Here is a 23442-nt window from a genome sequence, read left to right as displayed (position 1 = left end):
TTGTCACGTATTGATAATTTATTTGACCATCTTCAGGTAGCGAGGGTGTTCTCCAAAATTGATTTGAGATCTGGGTATCACCAGTTAAAAATTCGGGATTCAGATATTCTAAAAATGGCGTTCAGGACTCGTTATGGCCACTATGAATTCCTTGTGATGTCTTTTGGGCTGACCAACGCCCCAACAATATTTATGCACTTGATTAATAGTGTGTTCCAGCCATATCTTGATTATTTTATTATAGTATTTATTGATGATATCCTGGTGTACTCACGTAGCCAGAAAGAGCATGCACAATTGATATCCGTACATTCTCTACGTGTTAGAGCAAATTGAGTTGAAACTCATATATTAAAAATCATACTTAGGCATATGCTGTTATTATTGGTACCCACTGGGGTCATTTATGTGGTTGAATTATATGTTCAAATTGTAATTTCACACTCAGTCATGTTCATTCATTTTATATCACATCTCAGTCTCTGTTTGCTATTTATTGATACATCATATTCTCATTTTTGGGCTGATTTTTGATGACATATTGAGCCTGAGAGACTTGAGAGCTTGATGACTAAGTGAGGCTGAGGGCCTAATTGTGAGGATATTTATGGGATCGACCTGCGCGTCGTAGTATGTTTCATTGTTATATGTTATGATTGGCTTGATATAGAGCTTAGGCACAAGGAGCACCTCCAGAGTCTGTACACACCCTCAGTGAGCGCAAGTACCTGCTGAGTGCGAGTGCCGAGCGCTGAGTGATTGAGAGGAATGAGTGACTGAGAGGAAAGAGTGACTGTGAGGTTGGAGTGCATGAGAGGACTGAGTGACTGTTACTCTGAGAGGATGCATTGATTCCATTATTGTTGCATTTCAGCTGTCATATATCACTGTTTTTTTGGAAAACTCTGAAAGACATTATCTCTGTTTCAGTCAAATTTGATATGAAATTCTTGTGGAGTTTTAAATATCGAACTTGAAAGCATGCCTGCCTTTTTATGTTGGAAAGTATTGTACTAGGACTTAGCTGTGTAGCTCGTCACTACTTTCAGTTCTTTATTTATTATTGTTAGTTGCTGAGTTGGTTGTACTCATACTACACCCTGCACTTCGTGTGCAGATTCAAGTGATCCCGGACACAACGAGTATTGATTCTTTTACACAGTTAGTTTTTTTTTTAAGATTTAGAGGTAGCTGCCATGTTTTAGAGACCTTGTCTCTCCTTCACTATCCTTTTGTTGATTGTATTTGGTCTCATATTATTATAGACCGTATTTTTCAAACTTGTAATGTATATATAGATGCTGATGTACTCAGTGACGCCAGATTTTGGGAGTGTATTTATATCTGAAATTGTGAGGTCTTTTATTAAATTCAAATTATTATGTTTTCAAACTTAAAAGAAAAATGTGGGTTATTGATGTTGTCGGCTTGCCTAGTACTGAGATAGATACAATCACGACATGTGTGAATTTTGGGTCGTGACAGAGTAATACTTAATAGTACTCCCTCCATCCCAATTTACATTTCGATTTTCAAATTTCGAGAGTCAAACGAGTTATTCTTTGACCGCAAAATTCTCATATGCTTTCTAAGTACTTTGAATTATTAATTATTGTGACTTATAGCACTTTTTACTTAGTTTCAAAATATGTAAAAAAAAATTCAAAAAACTTCAAGATTCTATTAGCTTGTTTGGCCAAGCTTCTCCAAATCTAAAAGCATTTTTTTTCAAAGTTAAAGTATTTGGCCAAACTTTTGAAAGAAACAAAAGTGCTTTTGAAGAGAAGCAGAAGCAGTTTTAGAGAATCAGAAAAAAGTAGCTTCTCTCCAAAAGCACTTTTTAGAAAAGCACTTTGAGAAAAATACACTTAGAAGCACTTTTTAAAAGCTTAGCCAAACAGTAAATGCTACTAGTATTTTTCAAATTAATTAGCCAAACATAAACTGATTCTCAGAGAAGTACTTTCGAGAAAATTACTTTTGAGAAAAAACACTTCTCAAAATAAGTTTGATTTTCGAAGTTTGGCCAAACAGGCTATATATCCAAATACACGATTAAATTAAGAAATTCGAATCTCGGAAAGCAAAAAGTGTCATGTAAATTGGGGAGGGAGCAGCTGTTACCATGGTAAATGCAAAATGCGATTAAAATCTTTTAAGCCTTTCAATATTGAGTGTGAAGAGTACCTTTGTCTTCTTTGCCTTTTCTTTTTTCTGTTTTGTATCTTCAATTTCTGATCCATTCCTAAAAGGAGCAAAAGAGTTGATAAGTATTCTAACTAAGGTTCCAACAGAGAAAAGTTTTTTTTTTTAAAAAAATGTGGAAGAATTGATCATATCAAAAAAGAAAAAAAGATCAAAATCTTCCGATATAATCTAACCAAAAATATGGTCCAAGGGTTTTCAGATACAACATATCAAGTGATGCTTAATAAAGTTTAAGGTATATAATTATGATTTTGAAAAAAAAAACAAAAAAACTTGGGAAATATGGCAGTAAATTATGACTCAAACGAATTCACCTTTCTTGATAGCTGAAGAGATTAATAGTTGTGGAGTATATGAGAACTAGACTTTTAGATTGCAAATTAAACAAACTTAAAGATTTCGACAAGAAAGAAAACAATTTAAAGTTCATATTCAGACTTACAGTGAAGCAAGCGTGAAGAGTAGTCTTGATGTTTTACCTATTTTGTATCTCTAATTTCTGTTCCAATCCTAAAAGAGAAAAAAAGGAGTTGATAACCAGAAGCGGACCTATGTTATAGAGAAATGGGTCATTGTTTCGGCAAAATTTTTATGTATACATGTATTTAGAAAATAGTAATCTATTATCAGTAGCAGTATGACACCTTATATACAAAACAGATTCTGGTTTAGTGAAAAAATGCACCCATGAACTTATATTTTGGGTTCGCCTCTATTGATAACTATATTTAAAATTCAAAGCAGGTTCCACCAAAGAAAAGATAAAAAAGATGATTCGGGGCGTAAAAAAATGAAAATTACTCACAGAAATGATCAGATCAACAAAATAAATAATAAGGTTTTCGAATTTAACGGATCAAGTGAGATTAGAAAAAAATTATTGAAATATACCTGATAAAGACCAAAGTTTGCAGTAAGAGAAAACTACTTATGACAACTATAACAAGAAAAGATTAATATCAGTAGAAAGGAGGAAAGATTTCTCTCTTTAGGGCCTCTTCAAATTAGCATGCATACTCTAACAAGATTAGTGGATAAATAATTATGGTTCAACCAAAATTATGTTTAATATATATGGACTGGATCCAAATGTTACTAAAAGTTATTGGTTGCAGTTTTTAATGAATAACATGTGCTATCATATTATTAGTGCAGATAGACAGATAATTGGCAGGTTAGAATCCATTCCCTATTGGCCTTCCAAAGTCAATGGTTGTATTTTTAATGAATAATAAATAACATGGCTTTGTATATTATTAATACAGAGAGACAGCTAATCTTCAGGTTATAATCCATTTCCAATGGCCTTCTAAGTGAATGGTTGCATTGGTTAATATACAAAGTAGTAGAGCTCACGAATTGCTTTTTCCGATGATTAATTTTTTAAAAACAAGGACAGCCCGGTGCACTAAGCTCTCGCTGTGCGTGGGGTCCGAAGAAGGGCTGGACCACACGGATCTATTGTAACCGACCTTACTCTGTATTTTTGCAAGAGGTTATTTCTACGGCTCGAACGCGTGACCTCCTGGTCACGTGACAACAACTTTACCGGTTACGCCAAAACCATCTTTCAAAAAAAGAAACTTTGTCCGAATTACTATTCCTCTGTGGTTTCTCAGAGTTGTGTTGTGTGTTTTGTAGCTCCCTGAACTGAACCCCGAGTAAGGCAGCAGTTTAACTAGATATAATTCCAATATGATTTTGTAGTTTAAGACAAGATTTGTCATATTTTTCTTACTTCTGTCCGTTAACTTTGGCCTTCCATGTTTAGTGCTTGCAAATGTGCTAGATACCAGTCAGCTCCTAATGAATCTTACCTGACTGTTGTTAAACGTATTATCATATATTTGATAGGGACAGTCGACTACGGTTTATGGTATGAAAGTTTTGATCTCAAAGGCTTTTCGGATGCAGATTTTGCAAGAGATAAACTTGATAGAAAAAGCACAAGTGGAACGCGCCTATTACTTGGAAAATCTCTTATATCCTGGCACAGCAAGAAACAAAGTTGTGTGGCCCTATCTACCACGGAGGCGGAATATTTGGCAGTAGACAACTGCTGTACACAAGTACTATAGATCATGCATCAACTGTTAGATTATGATTTATGTCTTAATTTTGTTCCTATTATGTGTGATAATACCAGTGTTATTTGTTTATCAAAAAATTCTGTACATCATTCTAGGGCTACCCATATTGAGATTAAGCATCATTTTATACGAGATCATGTTGCTAAAGGAGATGTCGTGTTAGAATTTGTTAATACTGAAAATCAGTTAGCGGATACTTTTGTAAGCACGTAATTTTTGACCCGCGCAACTTTTAAAAGCAGTATTTTAAAAATATTTACTTATTTTCATTTTAATAGAATTTCAGTCAACTTTTAATTTTTATTTTAAAACCTAAGTTTAAAAACACAAAAAATAGTTTTATAATATTTCTTCTCTTATTATATATCTTTTTATTTTTATCCTTTTTTATTTATTTAAACTTATTAGTATTTTAATTTTTACCATTACTTGAACATAGTTTTCTCTACCTTTTTTATAATATTTAAAAAATACCAAAAATATTTTTATTTTTATATATAGTTCACTTTAATAGTTTATTCTTATTAACTAAGATTAATTAATATATTTTGGTAGTATTTTTATTTTTGTTCATTGAGAAATAATTGAATTTGGGCTAATTAGGAGTTCATTTTCAAATTTTAGTAGCCCAGCAAAACAAAGATCCATTCTTCTCAACTCATTAGTCCACTCTCCACGTAAATGCAAGATTAAATCTTGGTCACTAATTATGTTTAATCCAATCGCCAATACTTATTCCCCACCACTGTATAGAAACCAAATTAACACCCAAAACACTAGCGGAATTCCTCCATTCTAAAAACAACCGAACCCCCCTCATTCTTACAATTCTAGAGCCGCACCCCCAGCTCTTTTCTCCGCCATTAACTCGACGGAAACACATACAAAAATTTGATTGTTCGGGCTAATTAGTTTGAGAAAGAAGAAGAAAAAAAAAACCTCTGCTTCTTGCTTCTGATTTCGGATATGGTTCCAAAAACATGAAGTTCGAATGAATTTGAGGTGTCGTTCGTGCTTCGGTTCGCGTTTCTGTTCGAAGTTTGATCGTCTGTCGAATTCCGGTCGCAACTGTCCCTTTGTTTCTGTCCGTGTAACTGCTGGAATTTTTATTAATTGAAAGAAACTTCAGGTTCAATTCTTTGCTCTCTCATTCTATTCTAATGTCGATTTTAATATGGCTTGAGCCCAGACTATGGTTTTGCTAGATTTCTGATGGGAAATTGGTTTGAGTGAGTTCTCATTTCTCTGCTGATTGTCAGTAGATCTTAGAATGTGTTGCAATTTCCTTTAGACCTAATGTGCTTGATTTTGTGCTATTGACTGAAGTTTGGATTATTAGTTAAACTTTGCGATAAGATTCAAAATCTGGCATCCTCCATTCTAAGTGAATAAATTCTCTTTTGTTTCATAAATCTAAGAAATAGTCTTTAAGTTAACAAGTCTGGAGACGTAGAGTCAATTATGTTGAACTTGGAGTTTTTATTTTTAGTTAATATTTTAATGTCAATTGGTGTTAAGGTATAAAATTAGTTTAGTCATATATGTAATAGACGCAATTGAATAGAATTAATAACAGATCCGGTTTCATAAGATTAATTACCTTTTAGAATATGCAGTTAGCTTTAGATTTAGTAGGCTAACATCATGTTTATCCCACTTCTCTTTAATCGTGTTATTCGGGATTGACATTATTTTGAGTCACTTGATTGGAATTGTAGTGCGAGTTGTCTGTAAGTTTTTGTGTGGAATATATTTGTGAACAGATATTGGACATGAGATTATAGTTTAGTGAAATTTGTTGTGAAAAGGGTTGTGGGGATTGAGCTTGAATTGCTTTAAATATTTAGTGAACCGTAGGATTAGATTGAAGGATTCAGGTTTAAACGTAAATGCCAATTTGGATTTGAAATGTTTTTATTACTTTTATTTGTTGCTTATCGCTGGTAGCATGCTTAGGCCGACCACGCATGAGTAGGCAAACCTTAGGTCCTTTATTCCATTTTTATTTGAGGTGAGATTTCGTTCCCTTTAGTTTATACTTAGTGAAATGCCCCGTGGATTTTGTATATATTTTTATTCGGGGTATGCCCCGTAGTGAATATAATTGGAGGCTGGGACGGACATCGTGGAGTGAGCATAGTATAGACTTTTAGTATTTCCTCTTATTTTATTTTATTTAGATGAGGATGACCTCGAGTCTCTTGTGTGTTTATTTTTCTTTCGTGTGTTGTTGCCTCAGTTTAAGTATTCTTTATAGCTAATTAGATCATGTACGCAACCGTGATTTTCACGGGACTCGGGGAATGCCTAACACTTTCTCCCGAGTCAAATGAACACCCTTATCTAGAATCTCTGGTGCAAACCGATTTAGAGTCAAATATATTTTTAAGGGAAAATTTGCTTTTAAATGGTGACTTGGCACACCGAGATTATATGCCAAGTGACGACTTTGAGAAAAACTCTTTTAAACAAATATTTTTTGTCACTTTTCAATTTCGAAAAACCCTTTTGAGCTTTACAAAACTACTTTATTTATTTTAAAGAGGGGTAGTTAAAGTAAAAAAAGGGTGTGACAGTTTTACAAAACCTTTACTTGAAATTTTTTTTTTTTTCCTTCGGAACAAAATTGGTATATGTACAATTCCCTCATAACTGTGTTTAGTATTTTCCATAATTACTTTAGTTTATTTCCATATATCTTGTTATTTCTGTCCAAAAAACCTTTTAGGTACTTGATTAGTCTACGCTTGCATTTATTGTGAACTGACGGTGGGGTTTTGCAGAAGGCAACTTTTCAGTTGCCTTTCATACGTCTCTTCGGGAATCGAAGCGACCTCTCTAATCCTTTTTAACCCCTCTTCCTTCGATTATATCTCCCATTCTCTCGAAGAAACCAAACTTCTATCTATCTGTCTTTTTCTACTCATGGCTAAAATCACACCCTCTCCTTCCTCTTCCACACCTAGAAGAAGCCACCGGTTCAAGAAATAACCTTGTTGATATCGAATCCTCCGAAAGCACAGATCATTTATTGATAGAAAACGGTTCGAGTGGTTTTCAAGAAGACATTCTTATCTCCCAAAAGAGGGTGGGAAAACGACCAATGGAGTCCATCCCCAAACAATCGTCTCAAAAAAAGGAAAAAACTGAAAGTATAGAGTTTGGTCCTTAAGACAAGATGAATTTCTATGGCCTTGAAGAGAAGGCTAGGTTTGTCGCCTTCAAAGGAAAGTCGATTACTTTTGGTCGCACTGTAATTTTAAAGTCTATGCAAAACTCTCACTGTGATATTCTCTCTATTTTTTAAACTCAGAAACTTCTCTCTCTATTTGCTACTGTTGGTAATACTGTCTATGAAGAACCTGTGTGTATGCCTTATGCAAATCTTTTTGAGAATGATAAAGACGATCTAGAATCCATGGTCTTAGGAACTCGTATTATTCTTGATTCTTATCAGTTTGAGAAAATCTTTTCTACAAAGTTTATTGGATACAACTTTTTTGTGCAACATTCCTGGCCAGACAATTTTGAAGTATCTTTTGAAGAGGCCAAGAGTGTATTGTTTGAACCCCCCCTCGATATAAGACCAAAGAACTTGAAATTTGAACATCGTGTTCTAGCCCGTATTATTGCAACCACTTTTCTACCCCGTACTGGTTCTCTGAGTACTCTGTCTCTCAGAGATATATTGTTTTGTATTGTTTGGTGAATGGTAAAGCTATCAACTGGTTTGCCTGGGTACGTCAATACATGCTTGAAAGTATCAGGGATGCTTCATCTTCTGCGAGCAGCTTGTCCTATGGTTTACTAATCTCTCACATCCTGAAAGTCATGAAAGTGGATTTATCTCTCTATGCTCCCAAGACTATCTCCAGCACCTATAATAAGACTGCCATTGCCATGATGGGGTATACCTTGATTGAGGGAACTTGGCTTAAGAAAGACAAAGCACCAGAGTTCATCCCTACTCAGAGCAGTGGAGGAATCAAATCTGAAGCCAACAAATCCTCTTCCTCATACTAGCTCATGCCGATGCAGCAAAACATTGCAGGTATTAAGGAATTACTGTAACGACCCGACTTGTTATTTTGAGAATTAGCATTCCGTTCTATAGCTTAAGGTCTCGAGTAGCTTTGAAATGTGTATTATGACTTGCGAGGGTGGTCAAGTTTGGTTTTCAGATCATTCGGGATTTTATTGAAAGGACAATTCTTGTTTTGGAAGCTTAAGTTGAAATAATTGAATAGATGGTGAATTATGTGTAAACGACCCCAGAATGTAATTCTGATGATATCAATAGCTCCGTATGGTAATTTTGGATTAAGGAGTATGTTCGAATATTTATTTTGAGGTCCGTAGCTAAATTAGGCTTGAAATGGCGAACATAGGAAATTTAAGTTTGAAAGTTTGATCGGAGAGTTGACCTTTTGATATCGGGATCGAAATATGATTCTGAAAATTGGAACAACTCTGTTATGTTATGACTTGTGTGCAAAATTTGAGGTCAATCAGAATTGATTTTATAGGTTTCGGTATCGAATGTAGAATTTGAAATTTGTTAGTTTTGAATTGGCTTGAATTGGGGTGTGATTCGTGTTTTAGCATTGTTCAATATAATTTGAGGCATCGACTAAGTTCGTTCCATATTATGGGACTTGTTAGTATACTTGGTTGGGGTCCCGTGGGTCTCGGATGAGTTTTGGAAGAATTTTTGGAAGAGTTTGGTATTTTGAGCAGAAGCATATAATGATCCAAAGGTCCATTTTTAGTTTTAGAGATCAAAATTTGATTTTGAGACTTCCGAGATTTTGATAATGAATTATAGGAGTGATCTGGAAAGTTTGGTCTAATTTCATCAAGTCGTGATTAGGTTTTTAGTGCTAAATATGAGTTAATTATTTAACGAACGAAATTGGTATCGCATTGAGCAAATGAGCTCCGAATTGAGTTTTGATTAAATGACTAGGTTCGTATTATTATTTGTGACTCATAGAAATAAGAATCGTCGAATTCCGAGTTCGTATGATGGAGTTAGAGCCTTTTTAGTGAAAGAAATAAATGTTGGTGCAAGCAAGTTCTGGTGTGGACTTTTAGTGATGGAAAAAAATGGATTTTTAGTGACGGAAAATGGACTTTTAGTGACGGATGGGCAGAAACTTAAGGACCAGAAATGGTCATTTCCTTCATTTCGTTTTGGATTTTTGGAGCACGGTTGTTGGGCGATTTTGAGGATTTCTTCACGACTTCAACTTGGGTTAATGTCCTATATCCAAAAGTGATTATATTTCATAAATTCATGGTTATATTCATCATTTATTTCAGATTTAAATGGGAGAAATCAAGGTTTTTGCAAAACTTTTCAAGAATGAAAATTTTAGATTTGGAGGTCGAGTTATTATCGGAATTTGATAAAATTAGTATGGTTAAACTCGTAATTGAATGGGTTATCGAATATTGTGAGTTTCGTCGGATTTCGAGACGTGGGCCCCACGAGCGGTTTTTGAGTTAAATTTCAGATTTTGTTATAAAATTAGTATTTTCATATGATATTAATTCCTATAAATAGTATTGACTGAATTGAATTAACCGTGGCTAGATTTGAGGGGTTCGGAGGCCGATTCGCGAGGCAAAGGCATAGCATAGTAAAGAATTACACAGTTCGAGGTAAGTAACAGTTCTAAATTTAGTTTTGAGGGTATGAAACCCCAGATTTTTGTGTTATGTGATTGGCTTTGAGGTGACGCACACGCTAGGTGACAGGCGTGTGGGCGTGCACCGTAGAAATTTTGACTTGATCAAATTTTATGGAACTGTATAGTCAAATAATCTTGACATTGTCAATGTACTTTTATGTGTTAAAGAAATTGAGCCAAGAATCATGTTAAAAATCATGCTGAGGCTATATGCCAGTATTATTGAGAACTATAAAGGTCATATTGCTGTTAAATTAATTGTTTAAATTGTAATTTTACACTCAGCCATGTGCATTCATTTCATATCATATCTCAGTCTCTGTTGCTATTTATTGATACATCATATCATCATTTTTGGGCCGATTTTCATGATTACTGAGAGCCCGAGATACTAGAGAGATTTATGACTGAGTGAGGCCGAGGGCGTGATTGTAAAATATTGATACTATAGAACGTGAGTTGTCCGTGCATATCCAGATGTTCCTGTGTACCTAATTCTCATTGTACTTCCCTCTAAAACTGTGATGTAAACTGCGTGCTAAGAGTTGTTCCTAAACTTTCGAATCACTATTTCACCTTACCACGCACATACCCGGGGGTGATCCCACGTCATCACAACATAACTGAAAATCATTAATTTAACCTTAGCCCAAAAACCTTGAAGCCTCATTTCTAACATCCAGAATTCTTTTCAAGACCCGAATCTCACATCCACACCAATCTAATCCAATCCGCAAACTGCGTAATCCGTGTACCCAAAAATGGAAAAAATGTTTCAAAGAAGATAACCCTTTCGCAAGTTCAACAAGCACTTCTACAACTGACATGCTTTGAGCTCACCATACATGGCAAAATCAAGACACACGAATCTAATAACGGTAACCAGCTCTCCTAGAGCTCACATTAAGATCAACCCGCACCGACAACTCACGTGCTATCGTATCAATATATTGATCCGCACGGACAACTCACGTGTCAATAACATAATCCGCCTGGCATGGTCGCAGGCCTCCAGTCCAAGCATATCATATAGGAGCAACCAAATAAGTACATATTTCTATGATAAATGAAATAAAATTCACATGCTCCTCGACTGGTATAAATAACATGCCATAGAGTAGGCATGTGCAAAGTACGCTATCACAACTCAAATCGGCAAGTGAATGCAGAAATAGTAAATACCCAGTTTATTCAAGGAATTAGCCTCTTTGTAACCTCAAGTATAGCCCGGATGGTTCTCAACAAAGGTACAAATACGAGAAACGTCATAACTTTATGCTTAACCGTCAACTCTAGGCATATCATAGTCTAAACATTTTCCCGAGTCTGAATACTTGCCCCGATGCCCGCACATGGGCTCAAACCTCACATATATATATATATATACGCACTCGTAGTGCATAGTCATCACAAAGACAATTAGTGCCTCCACTGAGTTAAAATAAAATACTCACCTCAAATAGGCCGCAACCCTGAAACAATATGCTTCTAAGAACCCCCAGTCTCCACATTCATAGAACACAGGAATCACTGTGACTCGTCTCAACTCCAGCACTCAAATGACTAACACATCTTTCACGCACAATCATCCCATGCAGATTACTTCCACATTTCCTCCCATGCCACATAGTAATAATTGGAATATCAACAGTCTATTAACCATGTGAGTATCGCAATACCAATGACATCTGAAAGTCAAAACACAATGCCTCTTTTGAAATGCACACCCTTCTCAGGGATTACCGAGTAGTTATAATATCCGTCTAAACATCTAAAATTGACCATTCTGTCCATAATTCGTGGTTTTGCTTTCCAGAATGAACTGTCGCCTTGTACATGTAAGTCTTAATCCCGCACAACACACCACATCTATTATGCCATCATGTGACAAGCATGAGAATCTCTTTATTAACTCTGAGTCACAAGCATATTACATACCCGATCAATTAGAAACCTTCCATTTCCTCTCATCCATGAGGAATTCACAATGCACAACATGTCTCCCACACGAGTATAAATATCTTGTTCAAACCACGGTAGAAACCATCAAGAACACTTTCAAATCCATTTGCACATAACCAAGCTATCAAAACCGAATTTCTCTAACTCGACCAATCCACGCAGGTCACCAAACCCAAGAATATTGCCACCGAAACATCTGTAAAGTCTCACCACATTATAATTATCCCAAAAGAACCGAACATACCCTTACCATACTGGTCTAGCCTACTACCCAGTTGTCCTATTTTCTTTGAGTTTCTTTTGAATTACCCTCAAGTTGACACTTCTCCTTGTCAGAACACTACGATCCTTACCCAAAGCCCACTATATTCTTCTTAAGCACCTCCATAAATACCACAACTGAGACACCCACTCTTAAGGACCTTATTTGAATTTAAAATTATTCCTCTTTCCTTTCTTATATTGAAATGTAGAATCCATAGTCAAACAAAATCATCGCACTTCTCGATACTATCCAGTGTAAGTAACCGATTCTAGTGATATACAAATTCAAAAACTTTTCAATTGCCACATATATATTTTGAATCCATTAGAACCCTCTCGAGAGTCATCCACTCTGTTCAAATCTAATTTTCTCTGCCCAAACGGGCCGAAAGACACGTGTTACTTTAGCATACTCAACACTCAAAGAAGTAACCTTGCCTTAACACGACCAATCAAATTCATAATTCGTGCGCACTACATCCTTCAAAATAACAACTTAATCATTCCATAATTTATATATTTTCATAAAGTACAATGTAACCCATATTCAAAAATTTCCTTACCCGAGTCATCCTCGATCTCCACCTCTGCAAGTCATAACTAACCCACAAGTATGCCTCAAACCAAAATTAAAATTTAACATATATCCATGAAATTGAATTGTCAATAGCAGGCTCCCCCACTTGGCTCAAAGTCATACAACAAAACACTCCATAACTCACAATATCATACTTTATTACTGCCATAATACCGCAGTCAGTTCAACGAAAATTCTTCTCAAGCTTACGCAATACTCACCATAAAATACCTCAATCATCCACTAAGTTCGCATTTATTCTCGGGACAGTCAAATCAACTTTCTCAACAGGATTCAAATTCAAATCTCAACATATACGCCTAGTTGGTAGAAAAGAAACTCTCCACTCAATATTACAAGGAACACACCTACGTAGATTACTCTGCAAGAGATAACCTACCTGCTTAGCCTCAAATTGACATATAGCTATACCCTTTCGCATCCACAACTACCACGGAATCACTTAATATTTCTAAGCTTGAACTCATCAACACGACATGAAGATCTACTTCGCTCCATAATTAAACAGCATGACAGATCCCTCAACGCACTCACAACTCAAGACTGTACGTCACATCAAAACAGGAATCAAGTACCCAATAGCAAACTCTTGAGTCACAAGTAAAATTTATTTGTCTCATTCAATCCATTTTAACACATCCTGCATTCACATCATACGTATCATATAGTCATTCAACCGCTCATCGAACCACAAATTCCACTCATAGGAATACTGTCGAACATATAAGTCCAAGTGCACTGGTTCTCACAATCGAAACTACCGATCATAAGCTACGGTCTAACTCCGGCCTCAAGTCCTCCAGACCGGCCCCCTCAACAAAGCACATAATACTCATCTCGAACCTCATTCATGGAATCACAAGCCAACAATACACAGCTGATACTGAGCGCCCACATGCGCACACGAATGCGTGGAAGGAATTCAAAGAATTATGTTTCAAGCTGAATCAATTTCGTACGATAAAATACAAGAAAGTAAAATTTTCCTAAGGGTTCAGCAGTCTCTCGAAGATAAGTACAGACGTCTTCGTACTGATCCGCAAGACTCTACTAAACCTGCTCATGACTCGTGAGGCCTATGTAACCTAGGCTCTGATACCAACTTGTCACGATCCAAAATCACACCTGTCGTGATGGCGCCTATCTTAATACTAGGCAACCCGACAACCTCCATAAACCACAATTTCTTTTAAATGCGGAAAATATAATAATTAATTTAAGAGAAACCCCAACACATACTGATATAAATGCACTCCCAAAACCTGGTGTCACTGAGTACATGAGCATCTATACATTACAAGTTTGGAAAACCCGGTCTATAATAATCCGAGACCAAATACAATAAACAAAAGGGTAGGGAAGGAGAGACAAGGTCTGCGAAACATAGCAGCTACCTCTGAATCTCCGGAAAATCAACTATGTGAAATAATCAACACCCATTGTGTCCGGAATCACCTGGATCTGCACACGAAGTGTAGGGTGTAGAATTAGTACAATCAACTCAGCAAGTAACAATAATAAATAAGGAACTGAAAGTAGTGACAAGCAAAAAAAAAGTCCAAATACAGTACTTTCCAACATAAAAGGGTAGGCATGCTCTCAAGTTCAACATTTAAGATTTCACTGAAATTTCACTGAAATTTCATTACAAGTTTGACCGAAAACATAAAATAATATTTTTCCGAAACTTTCAAAATAATGATATATGACAGCTGAAATGCAGCAAATAATGAAATCAATGCATCCTCTCAGAGTAACAGTTACTCAGTCCTCTCATTCGCTCCAACCTCACAGTCACTCTTTCCTCATAGTCACTCATTCCTCACAGTCACTCATCACTCGGCACTCGACACTCGCACTTAGTAGGTACCTGCACTTACTGGGGGTGTGTACAGATTCTGGAGGGGCTCCTTCAGCCCAAGCGCTATATCAAGCCAATCATGGCATAAATCAATAAAACATGCTTCGGCGTGCAGCCCGATCCATAAATATCCTCACAATTAGCCCTCGACTTACTTAGTCATCAACCTCTACAGTCTCTCGGGCTCTCAAACATCATGAAAATCTATCCAAAATTGATAATATGATGTTTTCATAAATAGCAACAGAGACTGAGATATGATATGAAATGAATAAACATGACTGAGTGTGAAATTACAATTTGAACATATAATTAAACCACAAAAATGACCCCAGTGGGTACCAATAATAACAACATATGTCTAAGCATGATTTTTAATACAAGTCTTAGCTCAATTTTTTCTAATACGTAGAGAATTTACGGATATCAACAGATAATTACCCTACACAGTTCCATGGAATTTGACCAAGTCACAATTCCTACGGTGCATGCCTACACGCCCGCCACCTAGCATGTGCATCACCTCAAAACCAATCACATAACATATGATTCGGGGTTTCATACTCTCAGGACCAAATTTAAAAGGGTTACTAACCTCAAATCGTGTAATTTCTTATTCTGCTATGCCTTTGCCTCGTGAATTGGCCTCCAAACACCTCGAATCTAGCCACAAATAATCCGATTCAGTCAATAAAAATTGTAAGAATTAATTCCATATGAAAATACAAATTTTCCATAAAAATCCAAAATTTCATCCAAATATCGCCCGTGGGTGCCACATCTCGGAACCCGACAAAAGTTATAAAATATTAACGCTCATCCAACCATGAGTCCAACCATAAAATTTCACTAAATTCCAACATCAACTCGACCCTTAAATCTTCAATTAAAGTCTTCAACAAGCCCAATTCACCCATACATATCCCTTTTATCCTTAATAAATTTCATCCTTGGCTTTTAAGCCCCAATGTAGGTTATATGATTCAATAGTTAATCATTATTAAGCTATTGAAGTACTAGAATCACCAACCATCCTAACAAAATTCAAAAATTCACTATTCATCTTCTTCTCCATTCAAGAACCCTAACTCACAATACCTATTTCAAGGACTAGCATAATTCTTCAACCAGTTGGTACTTTTTACTTCACAATACATTCCAAATACTTAATCCATAGTTGTATTTAAGTGTAGGGTGGAGAATTTACCTCTTGTAGATCAAACCCTAACTTGAACCCTTTTGAATGATTCTTGAAGATTAGAGAAATCCCTATTGATTTCAATCCGTGTAGATGTTAATACTACCATTAACTAGTGTTAATCCATTATAAAATTATCATAAAATTCACCTTTGATGTGTATTTGGGTTGAGGATGCTCCACCTTCTCTCTAGAACCCAAAACTTAGCCAAAAATGTTATCTTTTTTCTCACTCCCCGAACCTCCCTTATTTTATAGAAAATGAGCTGCGTAGGCTGGCTGCATAGACTACATAGATTGGATACGCAACTTAACCCTCCCCTTCACTTCCATACTGATTTTGCCTACGCATTGCATAGGCTAAACAAGACTCGCGTAGCTGTTCTGTCACTCTTTAGTAAAAAGGTTATAACTTCTTGTAGAAATCTCCCAATGACGAACGGTTTGATGTATTAGAAACTATACTCGAAGGGATTTAATTTGATAGATTATACACCATATAACTCTTCATATCTTGAGAGTTATGCTCGTTTGAAGTTAGATCTTGTGCAAACTCACTTGAAACTTTATCCCATCATATAATTTTCAACTTGACTTAACCTTAGGGCTCTTCTTAGACCCTAAACCATTTTTAATGCACCTCATACATATATTATCATGATTAATTGATATCATTCAAATTACCAGTCTTGTTCATACCCGAATAGATATAATTAGCACCCGCCAATCTTCTTAATGGTCTTAAAACACTTAGAAATGTTTCCGGGGTGTTACAAATTTTAACTTAGTCTATTACATATAGGTGACACTAACATACATAAGAAAAAATAAACTTGACAACAAACTTGTGTAGTAGAAGGCCACTTGGTATTAGAGTATTTAAGTAGTCTTCTGGGTAGTAATTATTTGTATCTTATTCTGGTGAGTCAAAAACTAAAGTATATCTTATTTTTACCATAAAATTTCGTAATCAACCTTTTATTTAGTTGATCAACATATTAATTTGTGCTAGCTAAGATGACTTTTTAATTTCTATCATGCAATTTGCACAAAATTACATTTTAGTGTGCGTTTGGACATAAGAATTGTAAAATTCCCAAATATGGGGAAAATAATTTTCAAGTCAAAATGGTATTTAAAATTTAGAGTTGTGTTTGTACATGAATATAATTTTGAGCTATTTTTGAAGTTTTGTGAGTGATTTGAGTGAAAATTTTGAAAAACAAGTTTTTGGAGTTTTTTAAATTTTCGAAAATTTCCAAAATGCATCTTCAAGTGAATTGGAAATTTTATGAACAAACGCTGATTTCGAAAAAAATGAATTTTTTTGGAAAAAAAGAAAAAATTTCTTATGTCCAAAGGGGCTCTTAATCTATTGATATAAATATTTTTCAAGTGTTTTGGAAGAACCAAATCTCTTTTATTAGACACTCTTTTTTTGTTTCTGACACGAAGCAAGAAATTACTTAATAATGGATCTATTCTTATTTTATATTTCTTGTCAGTTGAATCCTTTTCATTTGAGGCCATAAATATAATTTTGGCAAGCTAGTTTTTACAGTCTTTGCTTTCATCGATTTTGCAACTATTAATAGTACTTGACAAAAATCACCTTCTAAACCATTAATTTTTCACCAAACGGTTTATTTATATTAAATATATCTCCAGAACTTCGGGCAGTTGTTTCGATCACTTGACACTTAGCCATAAGCGCTTTATCCGATGTTATCAATTTTGCTTTCCTTATAAATTTAGTACCATTGCTCTACTTTGATATATTTGTGATGATTATTTTGGTTGTTTGAAGAGGTATATAAAATCTAAAGTGAGTGGCCTAATAATAATATCATTGTTGGTACACCATTTGTTATTATTGCTAACAGTATCATGCCTCTTGATTTGAAAAATAATGCATGACATAGAAATATTATTTCAATTTATTAGGAGGCATCTACAAAGGATAATCCCGTTGTAAGAGTCGACTCTTTATAATATAGTTGTCACGACCTCAATTCTCTCTGTAGGATGTGTGATGGTACCTAATCTCTAAGACTAGGTAAACCTATTAATTATGCGGAATAACTGAATATAAATATGAAACTCAATCCTTAACAACTGAAATAAATAAGAACGACAACTTAAATAATTACAACTTCCAAAACCCGGTAGAAATAAGTCACAAGCTTCTAAGAATTTATCCTCAATGTCTCTATATGTCAAAGTCTAAAACAAATATAGAAAACAACATAATAAGACATAAGGGGACTCCAGAATCTGCGGATGCTAGCAGATATTCCTCGAAGTCTCTGTACACAGGTAGCTCATTGATATCTGGACTGATAAGGAGTACCTGGATCTGCACAAAATGATGTACATAAGCATAGTATAAGTACATCACAGCGGTACCCAGTAAGTGCCAAGCCTAACCTCGGTAAAGTAGTGACGAGGTTAGGTCAGGCCCTACTGGAATAATAAAAGACAGGATGAAAAGTTTAGCAATATAATAATAACAAAATGACAATGGGAATGAATCGAGTAAGTGGTATATCACAATTTAACTTCAGCGGAATAAGGACAAATGATATCTCGCGGAAAGAAAACAAAATTTTACGACTATAAAGAAATCACCAAAATAACCAAAGTCAAAATGCAGCTATAAAGAAACATCAACAAGGTCACTCCCGAGGTACCGCCTCGTAGTCCTAAATTATAAATAAATTCACAATATCTCATTTTCTTATATCACTACGGGAGCCTTCACATTTTAAATTTTAAAGAAATCATTTTTTTCGAAATAGTATCCCTGTTTTAGCCTTGATCTCACCGCATGCGTTTCAACCCAGACCTTATACCACCGCATGCGTATCAACATCACAATATATAATAATTTGCACCTAAAGTGCCCAAATATTTTAACTTTCTAAAATAAATCAACAACAATATTCTTCCAGAATAAGGAGCTCACGACTCATTCACAATGAGTATACAAAATCTCAAAAACTATTCGGGAATGAATAACTCAGCAAAAATAATATTTCACAATGTTTATAACACGTTGCCTCAATCCAAATTTAAAAATGTCAAATACTTCATATTAATAATAATTCAATTAATAAATTCAACCTTCGATTAATGCACAGAATAAAAGAAATAAAGTTTTAACTAAACAAGTAAAGCAATTAACAAGAAAATGTCAGGCAAATTTTAAAAATATAAAAATAGATCAATGATGATGAATATGACATGATAAAAGAACTTAATTAATATGCAACAGTGATGTACACAATTTAAAGACATAGCCTTCCACATTTAGTCTCTGTACACACTCGTCACCTCGCGTACACGACTTTCAATACATTACAATTATCACATCAATACCAATCCTAAGGGAAATTTTCCCCCACAAAGTTAGACAAGTCACTTACCTCAAACCGCGCTCAATCTGTCAAGTAGTATCTTTTCCTCGATTTTCCGACTCTAATCGGCTCGAATCTAGTGATAATTAATTCGATTGAATCAATACAAATTATAGGAATAAATTCCATAAGAAAATACAAATTTTCTAACAAAATTCGATATTTAATCCAAAACTTGCACGTGGGACCCACGTATCGGAAGCCGATAAAAGTTACAAAATACGAACACCCATTCAACCACAAGTCCAACCATATAATTTTTACTAAACTCCGACATCAACTCGGTCTCCAAATCATCAAATCTTATTTTCAAATCCCTAGGTCTAAATTCCCGATTTACACCTCAAAAACACGTAATCTAGTCTGATTATTCGATTATAATTCAATATTATTGACTAACAATGATCACAAGTGACTTACCTCAAGTTTTCCTATGAAATTCCTCTGAAATATCGCCCAAACCGTGTGTTTGAAGTCCAAAAAATGAGATGCACCTGCGATGCACTTGGCCGCATCTGCGCTTTAACACTTGGCTCCACGTTTTAACACTGCCAGTGCTTTCGCACATGTGATTATGATGACCCAAAATGTTATTTTTAAATTTAATAATTAGTTATGTATTCTAAGACCTCAAAAAATATTATTTATCATTCCTCGACTTGCGTGCACAGTCCGTAAAATTTACCAAAAAGTTTTCAGATGAAAAAAATAGATTAAAATGTGAATTAGAGCATTAAAACTCAATTGAGTTGACTTTGGTCAATATTTTGAGTAAACGGACTCGGATCAGTGTTTGACAGTTCTGGTAGGTCCGTATTGTGAATTGGGACTTGGGCGTATGCCCGGAATCAAATTCCGAGGTCCCTAGCCCGAGATATGGAATTTAATAAAAAATTAAAAGTTTAAGTTCAAATAGTGGCCGGATGTCGAATTATTTGCTAACGACCCCGAAATAGAATTTTGATGATTCCAACAACTCCTTATGGTATTTTGGACTTAGGAGCGTGATCGAAATTTTATTTGGAAGTCCGTAGTGGAATTAGACTTGAAATGCCGAAAGTTGAATTTTTGGAAAATTTGACCGGGGTGTTGAGTTTTTGATATCGAAGTCGGAATCTGATTCTGTAAATTGGAATAGTTTCGTTATGTCATTTATGACTTGTGTGCAAAATTTGAAGTCATTCCGGATTGATTTGATGTATTTCGGCACAAGATATAGAATTTGAAAGTTCAAAGTTCATAGATTTTTATTTGAGGTGCGACTCGTCGTTTTGATGTTGTTTGATATGATTTGAGGCCTCGAGTAGGTCCGTGTTATGTTATGGAACTTGTTGGTATGTTCGGACGGGGTTCCGAGGGCCTGGGTTGAGTTTCAGATACTTAACGGATCGAATTTGGATTTGGAGGAGGAGCTGAAGCAGCTGGGCTGCTGGTGTGATCGCACCAGCGCAAAAAAGGGCAGCAGGTGCGAGCTTGCAGATGCGGGGAATGATTCGCAGAAGCGAAAATGCATGGGCTATCCAGGCACCGCGGGTGCGAAAAACTCACCGCGGGTGTGAAGACCGTGGGTGCAAAAACAGTCATCGCGGGTGCGAAGAAATCACCGCGGATGCGAAGACCGCAGGTGTGAAGAAATCACCGCGGATGCGAAAATCCTGGACAGAATGTTAAAAACAGAGGGAGTTCCGAGTTTTGCCATTTTTGGACCTTCAAGCACGGTTTTTGGGGTGATTTTGAGAGAGAATTCAAGGGAAACTTGAGGTAAGTCACATATGATCATTGTTAGTCAATTATATTGGGTTATCATTGAATATTTCGAATAGATTACATATTTTTGAGGTAAAATTAGAGGATTTGGGCCTAGGGATTTCAAAAGAATTTGAGATTTGGAGTTCAAGTGATGTCCGATTTTTGTAAAAATGGTATGGTTGGACTCGTAGTTGAATGAGCGTTCATATTTCGTAACTTTTACCAGATTCCGAGACGTGGGCCCCACATGCCATTTTTGAGTTAATCTCGGATTTTGTTGAAAAGAAATATAGTATTTTCTTATGAAATTGATTCTATAATTTTTGTTGACTGTATCGAATTAATTATGACTAGATACGAGTCGACCGGAATCGGAAAATCAAGGAAAAAGCATACTAATTGGTTAAATTGGAGCAAGTCGAGATAAGTGACTTATCTAACTTTGTGTGGGAGAAATTTCCCCTAGAATTGATATTAATGTGATTATTGAAATGTATTGAAAGTCGTGTACACGAGGTGACGAGTGTGTACACAGGCTAAATGTGAAAGATTATATTTTAAAATTGTGTAGATCATTGTTGCGCATTTATTAAATTATTTTATCTTGTTATATTCTTTATCATTGATTTGATTTGTATACTTTAAATTTGCTTGACCTTTTCCTGCTAATTGTTTTACCTTTTTGGTTGAAATTTATTTTTTTTATTCTGTGCATTATTTGAAATTGATTTTTTAAAATTAAATATTATTAATATGAAGTATTTGACATTTTAAATTTGGTATTGAAGCAACGTATTAAAGATTTAAAATATTATTGATGATTTATGTTGGCATGCGTCGTGAACTCTTTATTGTGGAAAATATCGTTGATTTATTTTGGCAAATTGAAATATTTGGGCACTTGAGGTGCAAATTGTGATATATTATGATATTGATACGCATGCGGTGGTATAAGGTCTGGGTATTGAAACGCATGCGATGAGATAAGAGTGGCTTGATAAGTGTGGCTAGTAGGGAAAACTACTAGAAGTCATACAGTGTGATAAGGATGGCTAAAACGCGGGATGCTATTTCGGGAAAAATATTTTCTTTAAAATAAATTATGAAGGCTCCCGCAGTGAGATAAGAAAAATGAGATATTGTGAATTTATTTATGATTTGGGACTACAAGGCGGTACCTCGAGAGTGCCCTTGTTGATATTGATTTATGGCCGCAGTTGCCTTTGATTATTTGTTGTGATTTCTTGAAGTTGAAAGGAAAGTTTGTTTTGTTTCCACGAGATATTAATTGCAATTATTTGGTGTAATTAAATGTGACATACTACTTGAATCATTTCCATTGTCATTTTATCTTATTATATTGTTTAAACATTTTACCATGTCATTATTTATTCTCCAGTAGGGCTTGACTTGACCTCGTCACTACTCTACCGAGGTTAGGCTTGGCACTTACTAGGTACCGCTGTTGTGTACTCATACTACGCTTCTGCACATCTTTTTGTGCAGATCCAGGTATATCTTATCAGACCAGGCATCATTAACTAGCTGTACGAGGAGACTTCGAGGTATATCTGCTAGCGTCCGCAGACTCCAGAGTCCCCTTCTATCTTACTATGTTGTCTTCCTTATTTTCTTTAGACTCTGATATATAGAGACATAGAGAATAAATTCTTAGAAGCTTGTGACTTATTTCTACCGGGTTTTGGGAGTTAAAATTATTTGAATTATAGTTTATTTATTTCAGATATTTATTATTATTCTGCATTGATAGGCTTACCTAGTCTTAGAGACTAGGTGCCATCACGACCTCCTACGGAGGGAATTTGGGGTCGTGACACTGATGCACTTGGCCGCATCTGTGCTTTCGCAGATGCGAAGACCTCCCTCGCTTCTGCGGCTGCCTTCGCTTCTACGGACTCGAGGTTTGCTTCTGCGGACTGGTCCCAAGCGCACCTGCGATCTCTCGTCCGCATCTGCGGTCGTGCAGATGCAGAATTTTCCTCCGTGGCTACGGCCACTGCTCCACTCTCCCTTTTCCGCTTTTGTGCTCCCATGCTCGGTTCTACGAGCTCGCATCTGCGAGCCAAATTACGCAGGTGCGATTGCATCAGTAGGCAGCAGCAAGTTTCAATTGTTCTAAGTCCAAATTTGATATGTTAACCATCCGAAACTCACCCGAGACCTCCGTGACCTCAACCAAATACACCAACAAGTCCTAAAACAACATACGAACTTAGTCGAAACTTCAAATCACATCAAACAACGCTATAACAACGAATCATACCCCAATTCAAGCTTAAGGAACGTAAGAATATTCAACTTCTACATTCAATGCCGAAACCTATCAAATCAAGTCCGATTGACCTCAAATTTTGCACACAAGTCATAAATGACATAACCGAC

General features: G+C 35.7%; 1 protein-coding gene, 1 long non-coding RNA gene and 1 pseudogene across 3 annotated transcripts in view; 1 reads left to right on the top strand and 2 right to left on the bottom strand.

Moving 5' to 3' along the window:
- The window catches only part of LOC104086216 (putative late blight resistance protein homolog R1A-3), a 59966-nt gene that overhangs the window by 6827 nt on the left and 29697 nt on the right, over positions 1-23442 (bottom strand). Inside the window, exons 1-2 of one of the 2 annotated variants that reach the window (XM_033653407.2) lie at positions 3100-3177; positions 2188-2245 (exon numbers count right to left, since the gene is read on the bottom strand). The gene's annotated coding sequence lies outside the window, so the exon portion shown is untranslated. Of the gene's footprint in view, positions 1-2187; positions 2246-3099; positions 3178-23442 lie in introns of those variants that run through there. The other variant, XM_070186047.1, reaches the window with a different exon arrangement.
- LOC104099122 (putative late blight resistance protein homolog R1A-3) overlaps positions 1-23442 on the bottom strand; it is a 54736-nt pseudogene that overhangs the window by 9927 nt on the left and 21367 nt on the right.
- LOC108943385 (uncharacterized) lies at positions 5062-22726 on the top strand. Its single transcript, XR_001967296.3, has 4 exons — positions 5062-5427; positions 8017-8349; positions 9895-9962; positions 22546-22726. It is a non-coding gene; the product is annotated as an uncharacterized lncRNA (long non-coding RNA).

The sequence above is a fragment of the Nicotiana tomentosiformis genome, chromosome 9 (assembly GCF_000390325.3).
Source record: "Nicotiana tomentosiformis chromosome 9, ASM39032v3, whole genome shotgun sequence".
Classification (NCBI taxonomy): domain Eukaryota; kingdom Viridiplantae; phylum Streptophyta; class Magnoliopsida; order Solanales; family Solanaceae; genus Nicotiana; species Nicotiana tomentosiformis.
This window is presented reverse-complemented; position numbering and strand designations above follow the sequence as displayed.